The sequence below is a fragment of the Trachemys scripta genome, chromosome 24 (assembly GCF_013100865.1).
Source record: "Trachemys scripta elegans isolate TJP31775 chromosome 24, CAS_Tse_1.0, whole genome shotgun sequence".
Taxonomy (NCBI): domain Eukaryota; kingdom Metazoa; phylum Chordata; order Testudines; family Emydidae; genus Trachemys; species Trachemys scripta.
The window spans coordinates 8,580,355-8,598,449 of NC_048321.1; positions in this window are offsets into that span (position 1 = coordinate 8,580,355).

The window sequence follows — 18,095 nt, forward strand, 5'->3', positions numbered from 1 at the left end:
TGGGTATATTGCATGCATGTGTGTGTGTGTGTGTGTGTGTGTTACCCCCTTCATTCCCACCTTGGGTATATTGTGTGTGCGTGTGTGTGTGTGTGACCCCTTGACCCCTCCATCCCCACCTTGGGTATATTGCATGCATGTGTGTGTGTGTGTGTGTGTGTGTTACCCCCTTCATTCCCACCTTGGGTATATTGTGTGTGCGTGTGTGTGACCCCTTGACCCCTCCATCCCCACCTTGGGTATATTCCATGCATGTGTGCGTGTGTGTGTTACCCCCTCCATTCCCATCTTGGGTATATTGTGTGTGCGTGTGTGTGACCCCTTGACCCCTCCATCCCCGCCTTGGGTGTATTAAAGGCAGCCACAGAGAACTGCAGATAATGAAGTAGAACTGGGTCAGTTTCTTAGTTCATTCCCCCACCTGTAGAGTTCTGGATGAAACCAGGTGGCTGGTCCCTTTGAGTTTTGCTAAATCAAAACCTGACGGATGAGGGGATGTTTGACTGAAACAACTTCCAGGGGCATTTTTACCCCTTTATCAACTAGCCAGTGGGGAATATTCCTGAGCATTAGGTGGCATCCCAACCACTGTGGCCTGCCAGGAGGTCTCTACACCCTGTGCATATTGTGACACAATCAGTTTTACCCCTTCCTGTAACCCAGTCCCTGTGTGTGTCACTGAGCTGCGTCCTCTCTGACCCAATCCAGGCTCTAGCTCAGAAGTTCGCAAACTTTTCCATAGCAGGACCTTGCCCCCACCTACCCTTCCCTAGGGGGAGCCCGAGTTGGTTCTGGGGCTGCCCAGATGGTGGTGGTTATAGAATCATAGAATATCCGGGTTGGAAGGGACCTCAGGAGGTCATCTAGTCCAACCCCTGCTCAAAGCAGGCCCAATCCCCAGACAGATTTTTGCCCCAGATCCCTAAATGGCCCCCTTAAGGATTGAACTCACAACCCTGGGTTTAGTTAGGCCAATGCGCAAGCCACTGAGCTCTCTGTCTAGCCGGGCTCTGCATTTAGCAATGTGGGAAGGGCAGGTAGGTCTTGACCCCCCTGGTTGTCTTGCAGTCCACAGACAGATGTGTGTAACTATGCTCACCAGTCCTCCTGATTCCCAGCTGTCTGTGCGGGAGCCCTGCCCCAACTCCATTCTAGGAGTCGCCCTCTGCCTTTGTGTCCTCCTGGGGCTCTGTTCCCCTTTGCCTGGGGGCTGGGAGTCAGGACTCCTGAAGTCCACTCCCAGTCCTAGGAGGAAATGTAGCCTTATGGTTAGAGCAGACGAAGCGGAGGCAGGACGCCTGGGTTTTCAGCCCAGCTCCCGTGCTTAGAGCGGGCGGCATGAGACCAGAGTGAAATCGCGTTGTGCCGCAGGTGGGGAGAGAAGCTGCAGCGTGGGTGCTGTGGCAGATCAGAACCTGCTTAGCGTAAGCTGGTTTCTTCAGCTGCCCAGACACAGCGGTGATGGGGGCACAGAAGTACAGAGCTAGCCAGAGAATTCTGTCGGGCAGGCCAGGCCTCAGAGCACCATTGGGGTGGGCAGCTCGGTCATTCCATCCCAGCGCTGGTGACGCCCAGCGAAGCCGACCAGGGGGAGAGTCCAGGCACACGGTCTCCATCCTCTTCAGAGCTGATCTAAAAAAATGGATCCAAGCAGCCGCTGACTCAGAGGGAAACTTGGATCCAGACAGATGCTTCAGTTCAGCTTTAAATCTTTTACACTAAGGGTGAGATTTCCAGAAGTTCCTGACAAGGCACCTAATTCCCATTGGCTTTCAAGGAGAATTAGGCACCTAAATCACCACCGAGGCCCTTTGAAAATACCCCTCTCCCTCGGATACGTGGGGTTATCATCTCAGCAGCCACAAGCTCCAGTTGCCACCAGGGCTCCTGACACGCCACGCGAGGGACGATCGGAAATAATGCAGTGCCTAGCTCATCAGCAGGAACAAATGAGTTTCCATTTCATCCCACCAGCTCTCAATGCTATTTGCAATATAGACAGGAATCCCCTTCCCCCATCCCGCCCAGGGCTGAAATGCTGCCCGTTCTGGGGTGGAGCGCGGCAGCAACACTGTACAGTCATTGAGGGCAGGACGCAAAGAGGAAGCATGTGACCAATGCAGGTCAAAAACAGGGGCAGGACAAAAGTGACCGGGGCTCGCTGATGAATACCAGGAATCGGTGTCAGGCCTTCCCTGAAGGCCCATGTGCAGCGTCGCCTTTCGGGGCTGGGGGAAGCGACTCCTCTGCACAGAGCTTGTGTAGGAGCTTCCGGGGCCCCGGGGGCTGAAAGCCCATAGGTGAAGCGTACAGCGAGTCCTCCCTGTTAGAAACGCAGCTGGGTGTATTTGTACAGGCCCCTGTAGCTGCGATGGGCCGTGTGCTAGGTTAGTGCAGGGTCCAGCCGTCTGTTCAGCCGATCGCTGGGTAATATTGCCAAGGGGCCGGGGCAGACAGAGGACTCACACACTCCGCTATGCATATTCATACCCACTGCCGATCCCTCGCCCCTCAGACCCGCCTCTGAGCTAGGCAGGATGGCAGGATTCCTGGGTCCACCTCCCCATCCCGCGAGGGAGCGCGGTCTAATGGTTAGAGCAGAGGAATTCGGCATCAAGAGGCCCGAGTTATCATCCCAACGCCGCAAGGGGAGTGTTATCTAGTGGTTAGAGGAGGGAACGGGGCGTCAAGTTGCCTGGCTCTGCCGCTAGGGTGACCAGACAGCAAATGTGAAAAATCGGGATGGGGGTGGGGGGAGGGTAATAGGAGCCTATATAAGAAAAAGACCCAAAAATTGGGACTGTCGCTATAAAATCGGGACATCTGGTCACCCTATCTGCCGCTGACTCACTGCATAACCTTTGGAGAGCTGCGGCCCTGCTTGGTGCCTCAGTTTCCCCACCTGCACCATAGGGCTAACAACCCTGACCCATCCGTAGGATTGAGTAGCTAATGTGTGAACACCTGCCAGCTCTGCTCTAGAACACAAGACCCTCCCCAATTTAGCAAACGAGGCGGTGGGGGGGGGCCACCCCTCTAAGCCAAAGTGAGTCGTGTTTGTGGTCACCATTCCACCCCAAAGGTGGTGAGACTTGTATTGACGAGGCCACCTGCTTTCTCTGCCTTGGGCGGTGTCTGATCTCCTTCCTCCACCCCTTCTCCGCTGAGCTCTTCCTTTGGGCTGGCCAGGGTGCTCCTGTCCCCACTGGGGCGTGGCGGGCGAGGAGGAGAGACGGGAACGGAGAAGAACTCGGTTGGGGGAAGTAATTCCAGCCTGCCCCAGCTGCTCTCCCAGCCAGGGGATCTCCTGGTCTTTACGTAGCAGTGAATAAAAGCCCAACATAACTGAGTCTGGCTCGCACCTGCGTCTTCTTGGGGATGGGGGTGGGGGTTATTCTACCACCTAGTGGCCTTGTAGTGGAACAGAAGGTTTTGGGAAAAAGCCACTGGTCCATCAGTGTCAAGTATCAGGGGGCAGCCGAGTTAGTCTGTATTCACAAAAACAACAAGGAGTCCGGTGGCACCAAAAAACCCACTTCTTCAGAAGTGGGCTTTTTACCCCCGAAAGCTTATGCCCAAATAAATCGGTTAGTCTTGAAGATGCCACCGGACTCCTTGGTCCATCAGTATCCTCCTGTTTCTTCCCTATGCCAGATAAGATAACCAGTCCGTCTATTCCTGTATCCCTCTGCCCACTGCACCAGATCAACCCCAACCAATCCTTAGACCCCCATCTCCTCCCTGCACTGGTCCATCGATTCCTGTATCCTCTCTCGTGCAGCACCTAATCAGAGCACTGCTCCCTCTAGTCAAGCATCCCTCCACTTGCCCCACCAGACCCCCATCACTGGTGCATCCAGGCCAGTGTCCCTGCCTCCAGCAGTGGCCAATATCCAGTGTTTCAGAGGAAGGTTTAAATTGCCCTGGGCCTACCGTACATAGCTATACACATGGGGATAAGAGGCAAATCCTGGCTGACCCCGGCACGTGTCCCACTTAGGCCCTGAAGCATGCTGGTTCCCCAAGCCATTATCACCGCTGGCATAGCTAGACGTGGGATCCCTGGGTACTGTGTCTCCAAAGACCTGCCTGAGGGGGAGAGCGCAGTGTGTGCATCTCCTCTGCAACACGCTGAGCAACCCCGGGGGACTCTGCACAGCAGAGCTTTGGGGAACTTAAAGCCCCTCCCCCCCCCAAAAAAAAACCAACCCTCCCCCCTCCTAGAATGATCCAGCCCTCACTGAAAAGTCTCCGTTCCTGGCAGGAGACCTGCAATGTGAGATGTAGATGGAGTCGCGCCTCTCTTGCTTCGTCCCTGCCGGCGATGCTGCTCCCTCATGCACAACCCACCTGGCAGCAGGCTGCTTTCGCTCCCCACCACGGTGCCCTGATTGTTAAGCCAGCATCTTTGTCCCGTTCCCTCCCACCCAGGCGAGCAGCTGTTCACCCCCAACTCAACCCACTCACGTGGAGCAAGAGGCAGAGAGGAAAATCCAGGGCTTCCGTCTCCGCCTGGATCCCCGCTCCCTAGCAGAGGCATTCCCTTGTGCTCTGGCCTATAGCCAGACCTCCGTGGGCTGCGAGCTCATTGGCTCTGCTAGGCAGGGGCTGTATGGGAGACCCAGGATGCTATCGGCCTCATGGAGAGGTGGATTAACCACCCCAACAGGAAACCCCCTTCTGTGGATGTAAGACGTGTCGACACGCAGCTGTCCCGATGTAACAGCCGTACATACCCCTAGGATGGGGCACAAAGCTCAGGCCCGGATGGTCTGCGGCTAATAAACCCAAGGCAGTATTTCCTGAGCGGTAGGTTACTGGGCAGCCTGGTACTGTCCTGATTCCAGCTTGGATAATCCCATTCGGCCTCCAAAAACCCCCTCCTGCTGTTTCATTTGTACGCAGGATTCTTTTTCCTTTTCTGCCCTAAATCCTCTTGTTGGTGAATGCGACTAAGCACCTGACGCATTCCACCCCAGAGGCGGCTGCATTTCAACCCTGGGTGAGTGATCCCTGGGCCGCAGGGCTAGGAGGCTGTTAAAGAGCTGCTCCGTTCCACCCCAGAGGTGGCTGTGTTTCGGTGGCTGCCAAGCCCTTTGGAATGGACGGTACTGCACGAATGTCAGCATTGATTGGTATTGTCCATCTGCGGCTCCTACAGCAAGCCCTGACTGGCTCGGTGGGAACGGGGAGACAAACACACCCACGTATAATGACTAAAATCCGTGCCCACCCCCTCCCCACCATCACTGCATGTCCCTTCCAGGACCAATAAAGCCCTTATCTACTGCCTCCAGCATCAGACACACCATTCCTCTCTTTGAGTCATGCTACCATCTGGTGGCTCTAACCGGGGTTGCTACATCGCAAACACCGTTCATGGTTTCAATGCAACCCCATTGTTTGCATCTCAGATCCCTCCCCACCCCCCAGTTGAAGTCAGGCCCATTTGGGGGGGGACTCCACCAGCCCTGGCCATTAAGAGAGGCTCGTAGACAGCAGCTGAGCAGCGGCAGAAAGGACGCCAATTGCTAAGGAGTGTCACAAGTTCTTGGGACTTAGATGGGGATCGGAGCTTTCCCGTAGGTCATGATGTCTGAATCTAGGACGCTGGCTGTGGCCTGCTCTAAGTTGTCCGTAGGGAGGGATCCATTCATGTGTATGCTGACATGACACTGAAATCCACCGCAATTTCATCTCGTCCATACAGCTTAGCAGCCACACAAACGCCTCCCCCCGACTCGGTACGTTAGCTCTTGCCAAGAACCCGGTGTCGATGGAAGGGGATTTAAACCCTCAGTATGAACAGATATCGATGTGGGATCCAGCAGGGAACGGGACTCACGGGGGAAGCTGCTCGATACGAATGACCCGACACAGAATTAATTGGTTCAGGGACAGAGACTGACTCAGAGGGCTGAGATAGGAGCTTCCCCACATCTGGGGGCTGCTTGGATGCAGGGGTTCAGTTCTGCCTGTTATGGAGATTGGGGACTGGCCGCCAGGCTGGCCCTGGCTTATCTGGGGGGGCTGTTTCCATAATGAATATGTGAGTGCCTGGAAGTCGATACACGGAAGTCAACACTTTGCTGTAGTGTGGGAAGATGGGTAAATTTCATCCCCATTTTGCAGATGGGGAAACTGAGGCCTCTCAGGCTAAATCCACCCCTGGGGTAACACTTCTGTGGTCCCAGAGTAATGAGGGGACTTCCCCAGGGCCACACAGTGAGGTTGTGACAGAGCCAGATTAAAAACCTGGATGGGTCTTGGCTCCCAGCCCCCCTGCTCTGACCAACAGACCATGGTCTGGTGTAAACAGAGGATGGGAGGGGAGAATTATCCCTGAGAAAATTGAGGCAGGGGAAGAATTATGCGTGCAGTGGAGTGGTTTTGGTAGGGTCTCTCTTGTTTTCAATGCACTGCTCTGTGTTTATATTAGCAAAACCTGGTTAGAGGAGCGCCCTGGGGCTGTTGGGGGAGGTGAGGTTTGGGACAATCTTTCTTCCCCGGAGGGGTTTGTCCCACAGTCTGGGACCGGCCCCTGGGAAAGCTCCATCTTCCACACGAGATTTCCCCTGCTGGTAGAAAGTTCCACTGGGCCTGCCAGAGGTGCTGGAACTAGGGGGGCTGCCGCACCCCCTGACTTGAAGTGGTTTCCATTATATCCAGTTTGGTTCAATGGCTCTCAGCACCTCCACTGTACAAATTGTTCCAGCAGCCCCTGGGGCCTGCGGAGCAGAGCTGGCAGCCCCAGCGCCCCACCCAGCATTTCAGGCTCTTTGAGATACGCTGGGCCCAGGTTCCTGACCACCGTGAAGCTTCGGATATTGCTAACAGGGTAGGTGCCAGTGCAGAGCTAAGGGGAAAACCCAGAGCCAGCGGGGGGGGGTCGGGGGTCTCACCTCTGCACTCCCGGCCTCCTTTCTGTTCCACGCGCGTCAGCCATTTTTCCTGAGCTGTTCTGTTCTGGAACCCGCCCAGGAACCAGACCAACCAGCTGCTGGGACAGAGACGTGAACCCTTCGCTCAGCTATCTCACCGCTCCGTTCCCTGCCCGATCAGGGAATAGAACCTGGACCCCAGTCCTCTGCTCTGACCCTAAATTATAAGCTCTGTGGTGGGCAGGGACTGGCTTTTTGTTCAGTCTATACAGCACCTAGCACTGTCGGGTCTTGGTCCGTGACTGGGCTCGGCGCTACGGCTAGTGATCACACTCCCTTCCAGCTCCAATGGTCCCATGTTCACTCAGGGCCGGCGCAACCCATTAGGCAACCTAGGCGATCGCCTAGGGCACTACAATTTTGGGGGCAGCGACTGTGGCGGTATTTCGGCAGCGAGACCTTCAGCTGCCTCTGTGGGGGGCGGCATTTCAGGGCGGGATCTTCCGCCGCCTAGGGCGGCAGAAAAGCTGGCAGCGCTCCTGTGTTCACTGCACGAGACCTTGTATCATCCAAAGCGCCTCACTGGTTTGGGAAACACAGCTGCAATTCCCTTGGCGCCGGCCCAGCTCTCTCTTTTCAGAGCCGCACGGCAGAGCAGGTGGAGCTCCGGCACCTCTCGCTGCTGGGGTGAGGGGGAGAAATCCAGTTTTCTCTCTCACTGCACCGGGGCCTGATTCGGCTCACCCCTGGCATTGTGGAGTTGTAGATGCCCAGGCCGGGAGGGATCACTGTCATCTAGTCTGACCTCTTAGATAACACACGCCAGAGACACGCCCTGAAATCACTCTTGGGGGGGAAGAGATCTTTTAGGAAAAACAACCAGTCTTGAAAAACATCCCATCTGCTTCCCCCACCTGGGGATCGGGTGCAGGCTGAAACTGACACACTGGGTGGCTGCAAAATGCCAATGAATTATTTACCGTCCTGCTGATCGAATCATCCAGGCAAAAACTCCTGACGCTGACTCGGCACCTGCTCCCATAGGTCCTCACCCCACACAAGCCGGTCAAGGGGCCCGCGAGGTTTGATGGAGACATTTCCACCGGCCCTAATACAGTTGTGTCTTTAGCTCACCATTGGGGCTCTCTCCCGGGGTCTGGGTGCCTTTAAGAAGCCATGCGGTGCTGAGTTCAGTGCAGATGGTGCTGAGTACAGGTGAGAGAGACACGCTGGGCTCTCACTCTATGAACAGGAGTGTCGTGGGTAAGACATAGGCAGGAATTTTGCCACTCTGCTTGGCACTAGCAAGGTGTCAACTGACGTCCTGCATCCAGCTGTGGGCACCACATTTTAGGAAAGATGCGGACAAATTGGAGAGAGTTCAAAGCAGAGCAACAAAACTGATACTGACCTAGGAGGAAAGGTTACAAAAACAGGGCATGTTTAGTCCTGAGAAAAGAAGACTGAGGCGGGACCAGATAACTGTTATCAAATACGGTTACGGTTGTTATGAAGAGGGACCAACTGTTCTCCATGTCCACTGAAGTTAGGACAAGAAATAATGGGCTAAATCGTCAGCAAAGGCGATTTAGGTTAGAGATTAGGACAAACTTGCTAACTCTAAGGGCTTGTGGGCACTTAAAATGCCTCAGCGGCGCAGCTGTTACCGTCGGTGTAGGTAAGCCACCTCCCCGAGAGGTGGTAACTGTCTACACGGGAATTTAGGGCAGCTTAGCTCACTGGGGCTCAAGGCAGAAACTAAGGAGTGGGCCCCACCCCGCCATGCGGGGCTGGCTTGGGGCTCCAGGCAATTGCCCTGTTTGCTACCCCATAATTCCAGTCCTGCGCTCCAGGTGTGGATTTTTCACACCTCTGGGTGACGTTATGATGACCTAATTTTCTAGCGTAGGCCAGGCCTAAGCGGGGGCTAGGCTCTGGAACGGACGTCGCAGGGAGGTTGTGGAATCCCCGTCATTGGAGGTTTTTAAGAACAGGTTGGACAAACACCTGTCAGGGATGGTCTAGGTTAACTTGGCCCTGTCTCAATGCAGGGGGCTGGACTAAGTGATCTCTCGGGGTCCCTTCCTGCCAGACATTGCTATGATTCTATTTGCATTCTCTCCTCTAATTTAGACTAAAAGTCACTTGAAGCCAAAAGTGGCTGTGGGCAGGGAAACAACTGAATACGCTGGGCCGTGTGTGACCTCTGCTCAGGAGGCCTGATGAGCATCCACACAGGAGATAAATGGCAGCATGGGTCAAAGACGCAGCGGGTGTCTGCTCTCCTCTGCCCCTGTAACCCCTCCACAAACTGGATACAGAACACGCGAGCGGCAGCCCAACCTGCTGATCCAACTAGCCGCCCAGTGCAATGCTGAGCCCAATGGGCCTGTGACGAGCCCGAACCAGAAGCGACAGAGAAGTGAACGGGAATCTCTCCTCGCAGCGTCTCTGCCCAGTGGCTGCAGAGCACGGTAACTTGGATCTTACAGGGATGTGTTATTCTGTAGCCATGCTGGTGTTCGGGCTGGGAGCAGGGCCGGCTCTGGCTTTTTGGCCGCCCCAAGGAAAAAAAAAAAAAAACGGGGCGGCCAGAACGGCAAAGCAAAAAAAAAAAAAAAAACCCAACCCTGCGGCACGGCTGGAGCACGGGTGCAGGGGGACCGGCTGTGGGGGGGAGGGAGTGGATGGGAGAGAGAGAGAGAAGGGGGCGTCCAGGGCTACAGCAGGGGCGCTGCCACGCGGCCCCTCCCACTGCGCCGCCTCCTGCTGCGAGGGCTCCGCTCCAGTCGGCGGGGAGGGAAGGAAGAGGACTGCCCTGCAGGGTGCTCTGATTCTCCGCGCCGCCACCCCGTACAGGGCGGCCGGAGCGGAACAAAAAAAAAGCGGCCATACCGCCCTAGGATTGGGCAGAATGCTGCCTCGAACCTGGCTGGGAGTAGGGTGACCAGACAGCAAGTGGGAAAAATCAGGACAGGAGGTGGGGGGTAATTGGTGCCTATATAAGAAAAAGCCCCAAATATTGGGACTGTCCCTATAAAATCGGGACATCTGGTCCCCCGAGCTGGGAGAGCGTAGGGTGAGATGGGGACAGGGCGCATGATGCCCCGATCAGTGGGCATGGACTCAGGGGACAGTTGTTGTTGGCCCATCAAGAAAACAGGGGGTTAGGCTGGGAGCAGCTCACCCCAATGAACAGAGCAGCACACGGGGTTTAATGAAGTTTCACTTGCCCTGCTGAACCTGCATTCAGCTTCGCTCTTTGCAGCTAAAACACCCTCCGCTGGCTTGCTGATCAGACGGCCCCTTGGCTACCATCACGGCTGAATCCAGACTCCAGCGCTTACGGTCCAGTGCCGCCCATCTGCAACCCCCCGTCACTGCACCTCCTCTGAGGGGTGTGCTGCAAAAGAGGCAGAGTTGTCTAATGGTTAGAGTGAGGGGGGACTGGGAGCCAGGACTCCTGGGTTCTATGCCCAGCTCTGGAAAGGAACATTATCTAGAGCAAGAAGACTGGGAGCCAGGACTTTGGGGCGTCTACGTGCACCTCTAGGAAGAAGCATGGTCTAGCACTGGCTGCAAACAACCAGGAGTCAGGCCTCCTGGGTCCTATTCCCAGTTCTGATGCTGGTTCGTCAGGTGAGCATGGGCAAGTTGCTTCCTTCATACTTTAATCCAACAGGAAGGCCAGGCCCTGGAGAGCACAACCCCGGCTTTATACAAGGCCCACTAATGGCTGGGCAGGGGGCTCCAGGGCGGGTCACTCAGTCCAGGCACAGACGCTAACTCCAGTCCCTGGGCCCATGCTCTTGTTGTGCCTTGATGGAGCCTGGCCCACCTGGCTGCAGATCCAGGTGGCTCGGGGTCCCTGAGGCAGGGGCAGGGAGGAGAACCCCCCCAACCTGCCACTCCTTCTGCTATTCCAGCCCTGGGATCCCCCCATACACAGCTCTGCCGATGCCCCTCAGTCTGGCCCAGAACCCCCCCCACACACTCTGCTGTTCCAGTCCTAAGATCCGCCCCGCCCCCCCACAGCTCTTCCAATGCCCCTCAATCCTGACCTAGAGACTCCACACACACTCTGCTTGCCCAGCCCTGGGATCCCCCCCATACACAGCTCTGCTGATGCCCCTCAGTCCTGACTCACAGCCCCCACCCTTTCACTCCTAGGCTCCCCTAACCTGCTGTCTCCCTCTTAATCCAGTCCTGGGATTTCCTCCCCGACCCCCTCGCTGCACTGATGCAACCTCATTCCCAGCCTGCAGCCCCCTTCGCTCCTGGGCCCTCTGAGGAGCGATTGGACAGCGGGAGCTAAAGGCGCAGCAGTTTGGGGCATGTGCAGAAGTGGGACTGGGCGAGAGAGACCCACCAAACTCACATCACTGGTGAGCTGCGCCCGACTGTGTCCAGCGGCCCAGGCAGCGGCCGATGTGACACCGTGGGCACTGGAAATGGAGTCTGTCAGGAAAACTGAGTGCCTGACAATGGGCCAGAACATGACCCTATAACCCAGCCTCTAAGCAGCTGTATTGCAGGGAAGGGGACAGAGATCTCAGCAGGAAGTCGCCTGACTCGAGGGGAGACGATGGAGACAGTTTACTATGGTGGGGAGCTCTGCCATATAACCACACAGGCAGGGTTCTATGCCTCAGTTTCCCCATCTGGACAAGGGGGGTAATGCTATTCAGCCAGCTTTGTAAAGTGCTATGAGATCACGGGCTGATTTAATAGCAGCACCTACAAATGTTTAACATTTAACCATCGGACGACTCGGCAAGGGAAGTGGTGGATTCCCCGTCATGGCACGTCTTTAAATCATGACTGGGCGTCTCATTCAAAGAGATGCTCTGGCTCAAGCCGACGCCATGGGCTTGGTGCGGGAATCAACAGGGGAGGTTCTCTGGCCTGGGTTAAGCAGGTCAGACGTGATGATCAGGAGGGTCCCGTCTGGCCCTAGACGTTCTGAACAAGCGGCGTGCGGTAGCAGGGGGCACACGACAGACATTATTACAACCCTGCCTCAAACGACATCCAGGCCCTGTACAGCCACCTGGCGAGAGACAGTCCCTGCCGCAAAGCACCTACAATCGAAACACAGAAGACAGACCCGGGAAACAAAAAGGAACTTGCCCCAGAGTTAGGAATAGTACGCTCAGAAAGCATGACCCAACACGCCCACCCATACGATCTCCCTTCCCCCTGGCTCTGAATGCATTGTTCAGTGCCAAGTTAGAACTGATTGGCAGTGTTTTACAGGCTATCAATAGCCAATTCATTTTATTAAGGCTGCAGGGTTTGTGCCAGTCACGCCACCGGCTTTCAAATCAATGCAAACTAATACAAAGACTTTGCCCCGTCTATAGATCCTTTCAGAGAGGAGCTGAGGAAGAGATGTCCATTTCAGTGCACCAAGTTCTTGCTTATTCAAACTCCCACAGCTCATCCCATAATAAGGGGCGTTAATCCCCATTATCCTGGCCAGGTGCCATTCACCTTTCAACTGGACGCAGCCTTCGTCTTCCTTTCGGTCCTAAATGATTGTGTAGTGTTGCTGGGTGACATTAAATAGCTGCCACACCCCACCCCAGAGGTGGCTGCATTTCAGTGGTGGGTGAAGCTGTCCCTTACACACCTCACCAGGTGGCTGAGATGAGAGTCCCGATTACTTAAACATTTTGTTAAGTGCTTTGATGCTCCAAGGTCAGGTTCTAAGAAAGAGGCAAAAAGGCTGGATTGGGAGTCAGGAGTCCTGACTTTTACCACAAGTTCTGGAAGAGCATATGATCAGCTGCTTAGAGCAGGAGCCTAGGAATCTTGAGTTCTGGTCTCAGATCTGCTATGTGAATGGGACGCCGCCTCTCTGTGCCTCAGTTTCCCCAGATTGAAGAACTGGGGATGATGCTAAGAGCCTGAGGCAGTGTTTGTAAAGCACTTTGAGGTTCTCTGGCCTCATCCCGACAGCTGATCGGAGAGAGTCCCGCATCCCACAATGCTTGCGGACAGAGAGATTGGCTGCAGATGCTAACACGGGAGGTTCAATCTGCCGGGAACAGGGGCCAAAGGGCCGAGCTGAAAAAGGTCAATCCTGCTAATTAAGACAGCACTGAGCGCCAACAGGGAGAACCCGGGGTGAGCAGCAGGCTATGGCGAGCTTTGCTAGGTAGCTCAGGGGATCGGGATCCTTTGGGCTGTAGGTTGCTGGTTCGAATGTGGGTCTGTGACTGGTTGGCCTCCCAAGGACCGAAATGCTTCAGTCTAACCCTCCCGATGGGCTCCCCAGAGGGGTAAGTGGGTGCAGTTCAACGCCTGTGCTATGCAGATCAGACTAAGTGATCTAAGGGTGCAGCCTCCAGGCTGACAGGTTCCCGTGCTGGGCAGATGCTGCAGGTCAGTTCCCGCTTAGGAGCATAGGTTGTACCTTCCAAGCACTGGCTAGGCCGCTGTTTTTAGCAGGAGCCCCAGTCTGTCAAGCGGGGCTCTGAGGCTGCTGCCGGCTGTGTCCACAGCGTCCCCTTTGAAACGTTCTGGCTTTAAGGCCAGCAGGGCTCGGCAGATCACCCAGTCTGACCTGCTGCCTGAGAACCTCTCCCAGCGATTCCTCCGTCAAGCTTCACGGCTCACGGATTTCTTATAGGCAGTCACCTGGTCCTGAGTTAAAGCTTCCAAGTGCCGGCCAATCCACCCTGTCCTTTGGGAATCCAACCGCAAGTTACCCTCCCTCTGACAAATACGCAGCTTCTTTGAGCTTGAATTTTTCTGCAAACCCCTCCCTGGGCTGTGGTGGTGCTCAGCCGACGAATTAGCCGGCACGACTGGCAGCATCGGGCCTACGGGGAGCGATCTTGCTGCGTCAGCCACTAACATGACCCCTCTGTCGCCTGGCCTCAGGCTAGCACCGTGCAAGAATTGGCAGGGGCCATCTTTTTCTGCCGTGATTGTACAGCGCCTAGCGTAAAGGGGCCCGGCCCATGACTGCTAGGTGCTATGGTCACACAAATAATAAAATAGCCCGCCTATGTGGCTGTGCAGCGCCCACCTGCACTATTAATAATAAAAACACTTTGTAAAAAGCCAATGGAAAATAAGACAGAAATGCTAAGAAGAGAGAAGCTGTCAGATGAATGGTGCATCTGGCCCAATACCCGGTGCCTGGGGACAGCTGCTACCGAGGACAGCTGGTTGCAATTTTACAAACAAAACCAAATTTTCATTTTTTAAAAATGGCCTTTTTACACAAGTGAAACAGTTTGTAATTTTTTTCTTTTTTTTTTACTTCTCTAAATTTTTTTTTGGAAAAATCCCCAGAACAACAAAAAAAAATGCAGTTTTTCCTTTTCTCATTTTCATTTATGAGCGCCAAAATGAAGGGGGGGGGAGGGGGGGGGGGCGGAGAGACAGGAAAGAATAAAATCTAACATCCTCGCCCCTTTTTGAAACTGAAAATATCCTAGGAAAAGGTATGCCTGAAACGGCAACGGAAGTTTTTGTGCCAGATTTCCACCAAATGAACAACAGTTTCTTTTTTTAAAAAACAGGCAGATTTTGAAATTTTCAGAACCTTTCCCCCCAAAATGCATTACCTATTTTTCGACCAGCAGAGACAGGTGAAGAGAATGCTGCAGTCGCATCACCAGCTTCAGACATTCCAACGTCATGATTCAGGACCCCTAAAAAAAATCATCGTCAGTCATCATCATCACTAGCCTTCTTTTTAATTCAACTTCCGGATTTGGAGCATTTAGGGGTCAGGTTTGCAAGCTTTACTCTGCAACTCTCACGGCTAGAAACGTTTATGTTTTAACAAAAGCTCATGTTGCACGTCACATTAGTCTCACATCATCACATGACTCCGGGAGCTGGGGATGTAAGGAAAAGACCAAATGTTAACAACGATCCTGCACAACAATGTAGCTGCTGCAGAAAAATCTCTGTGTGTGGGGGGGGGGAAGTGAAGAGCCCTTATCTAGCATTTGTCAAAGCACTTTACAAAGGAGGACAGTATTCTTATCTCCGCTTTATAGATGGGGAAACTGAGGCACAGAACAGGGAAGTGACTTACCCCAGCAGCAGAGCCAGGAATAGAACTCATCTCTCTTGAATCATAAGCCAGTGTGCTTTATACTAGAGGTTAGTTTATACCCTGGAGTAGATGGATTTAGAGTCCTGTTAAACTCCTTCTCATTTATAACTCACTCACTGTGGGGCTGTTGCCCCGTAACTATCCACTGGGGGCATTTCTTGCACCTGCCTCTGAAGCAGTGGGTGATGCTGGTCCAGTCTGGGAATTCCTAGGGTTCTTGGATGTCTCCCTTAGCTCCAAACTCCTTGAGCCAAGAAGCATGTCCTCATTGCACGGGGCCCTGCCAGCCCATCAATAAATAATGTCCCGAGCGCCACTTTCCAGCGCAGCCTCTACATTTCCATCCATCTAGCGCTGCCTCACAAGAGCCAGCCCCTGCGGCTCAGCTGGCATCTCTCGGGGATAACAGCCTCCTGCCCCGCGAAGCCGGGGGCCTGACGCGGAGCCGGCCGGGGAGCGGTGCACCTTTAAATAGCCGGGAGAGGTGAAGGTGGAGGAGGGGTGGGGTAAGGCAGCGACAGAAGGCAGCGGAAGGCAACCAGGCACTGCAGTGACCTCCAGGAGCGTGAGGAGCAGGTCCGGAGCGCTGGGTAATTAACCGGCGGGGTGTCGCGGGACCAGGAGACGGGAGATCCAGCCTCGCAGCGGAGGGCTTTGTCAAGGAGCCGGGGTGCAGCGCTGGGAAGAAGCCAAGGAGCTCGGGGAACGCTCTTCCTCTCCCGTGCTGGAAGGATCTTGCTGCAGCAGTCGCGCTGCTGTGCAGGGTTGCAGAGGCGGCAAAGGCACAGGGATGGTAAGGGAAGTTCCACCCGCGCGGGCTGTGCAGGGCGGCCCTGAGACAGGGCAGAGGGAGCAGGCAAACGAAGGAGGCACCGCGAGGCAAACGGATCGTGCTGTGCTCCGAGCCGGGGGAAGCGGGAGCAGGTGTTGGGGGCGGGGTGGTTTAGAGGCAAGCTGCAAATTTGATTGGCGAGATCTATTTCTAAGGGGTGATTCAAAGAGCTGAAGAGAGAGCGTGAGGGTCTAGGTATCTGGAGCGTGTAAACAGGGATGGGGCAGGGGTGTTACATATTGGGGGGGATAATGGGGAATATTGGGGTGAAATATAGGATCAGATCACCCCTCAGAGTGAGATCTCCTAGGCTGCGGCCTTGTCTCCCCGTCGGAGCCCCCATCGCCTGGTGGGACTTTTCAAATTACACCAGGACAAGCCCTTGGGGACTGATCCCCTCTGGCTCGCCCTGTGCCTTCATCTACATCACCACAGCAAGGGGGGGTGAACCGCCACCAGGCCAGGCCAGCACGGGACCAACTTCCCCCCGCTGCGTCAGGTGCCAGGTGGCAGAGATTCGGCCCCTGGGAAATGGCCCTTAGGGCTTCTGAGAGCCAGCTAAAGGGAGGCCCAGACTAGCTCCTTGGACCAGCCGACCCTGCTCGCTGTGGGTTAGTTTGTGGCAGCGAAAGACAGCAAGGAGGTGGGTGCAAAGACCTTTCCGGCAAAGACCCCGTCGTTCTATCTGTGATGGACCGAACCCGTCATCCCCGGGGAGGGCAGGAGACGGGACAGGGATAATGGATTCATAGGGCTATTGATTCCAATGCCAGACGGGCATATGGGGATCACCTAGTCTGACCCCTTCCCTGTATAACATAGTGGACGGCAGCAGGATGGAGGGGGCAGGGCTGCAATCGGGGGCCAGGCTACGATGGGGGACCGTGGCCGAGTGTCTGTTAGCCTTGCCACATCTGGGCTAGGTTCTCCGGCAGGTGTGACTCACAGGGCTAGATCTGGGCCTGGAGGGGCGGGGCAGGCAAAGGGGTGCAGCGATGCTGCCGGAGGGGAAGGGGTTAAAAGGTGAATCTCCCTCGGCTGCCCGCTGGGCGCCCTTGCTGTTTAATGACTTCCTTCCTTTGCAGCTGGCACCTTGCTCCCTGAGCAGAGAGGGGGACCCAGGGCAGATCCCCGACCCCAGCTGCCAGCTTCCCTTATTCTCAGTGGCATTCCCCCCACAGGAATCAAGGAAGTGGGCTCCCTTCCTGAAGAGCGGCAGGGCACAACGGCCCATTAAGCAGACTGGAGGGGCTGTAGCTCAGGGCAGGAGTGGGTGGGGGGAGCTGAGGAGGGGAGTCAGTGTGGTCCATCCCACTCCTCTCCCAGGGCTGGGCACAGAACCCTGGAGTCCTGATGCCCCAGTCCCCCTTGTTCTAGATCCCACTCCCCTCGCCTAGAGCTTGGACTAGAAGCTCCAAGAGCCCCGACTGCCAGGCCCCCCTGCTCTGTAAGGCATCGGGAGGTTCAGAGCAGGACAGGGGCTGGAGGGAAAGCTTCTCCAGCGCTGAGAAAGCCCAGCTTGCCAGCTGTCGTGTTCTCCTCCTCCCAGACCGGATGAGACAAAAAATGCACCACGTACTAGGAAAAATAAAACCAGCCCCAAACATCCTTAGGAGCCGAAATATTCAGCAGTCCTGCCGGGCTCTGCCCCTCGAGCCAACACCAACAGCCAAAGCGAAACTACAGGCAATTTTGCGACTGGTTAGTGGCTTAAAGTATTAGCCTCCCAAATTGCTATTATTTATATTGGAGTGGCACCTAGAGGCCTCAGACCAAGCTCAGGGCCCCATGGTGCTAGGTGCTGTACGTACACATAGCGGGAGGCAGCCCCTGCCCCAAAGAGCTGACCGTCTATCTACACAAGGGAAACTGAGCGGGGACATGACTTACCCAAGGTCCCTAGCGAAGTCAGGACTAGAACCCAGGTCTTCCAAGATTCAGTCCACTGCGCTATCCCCTCGGCAACACTGCCTTCCCTCCAAGATTGCAGCTGTTTCCCCCAATCCCAGCCTTATTCAATGGCTACAGCGAGGTATGAGGGAGGCGCTCGGTGTTAGCTGTATAACTGCTGGGCGGATGGAGCCGAATGCTCACCCTGCTTTCCTGTGTCTCGGCTGCACGCCCATCAGGGGAGGTGGAGGGCTCCCAGGAGAACCGAATCCCAGTCAGAAGGCTTGGGAGCTGCCCCCCCCCACCAGGTACAAAAAAACCCATGACACCTGGGGTGACCCTGAGCCCATAAAACTGGCCAGCTGGCAATGGCCTAGGTCCTCTTCCAGATGTCCTGGGACAGCTACCTGAA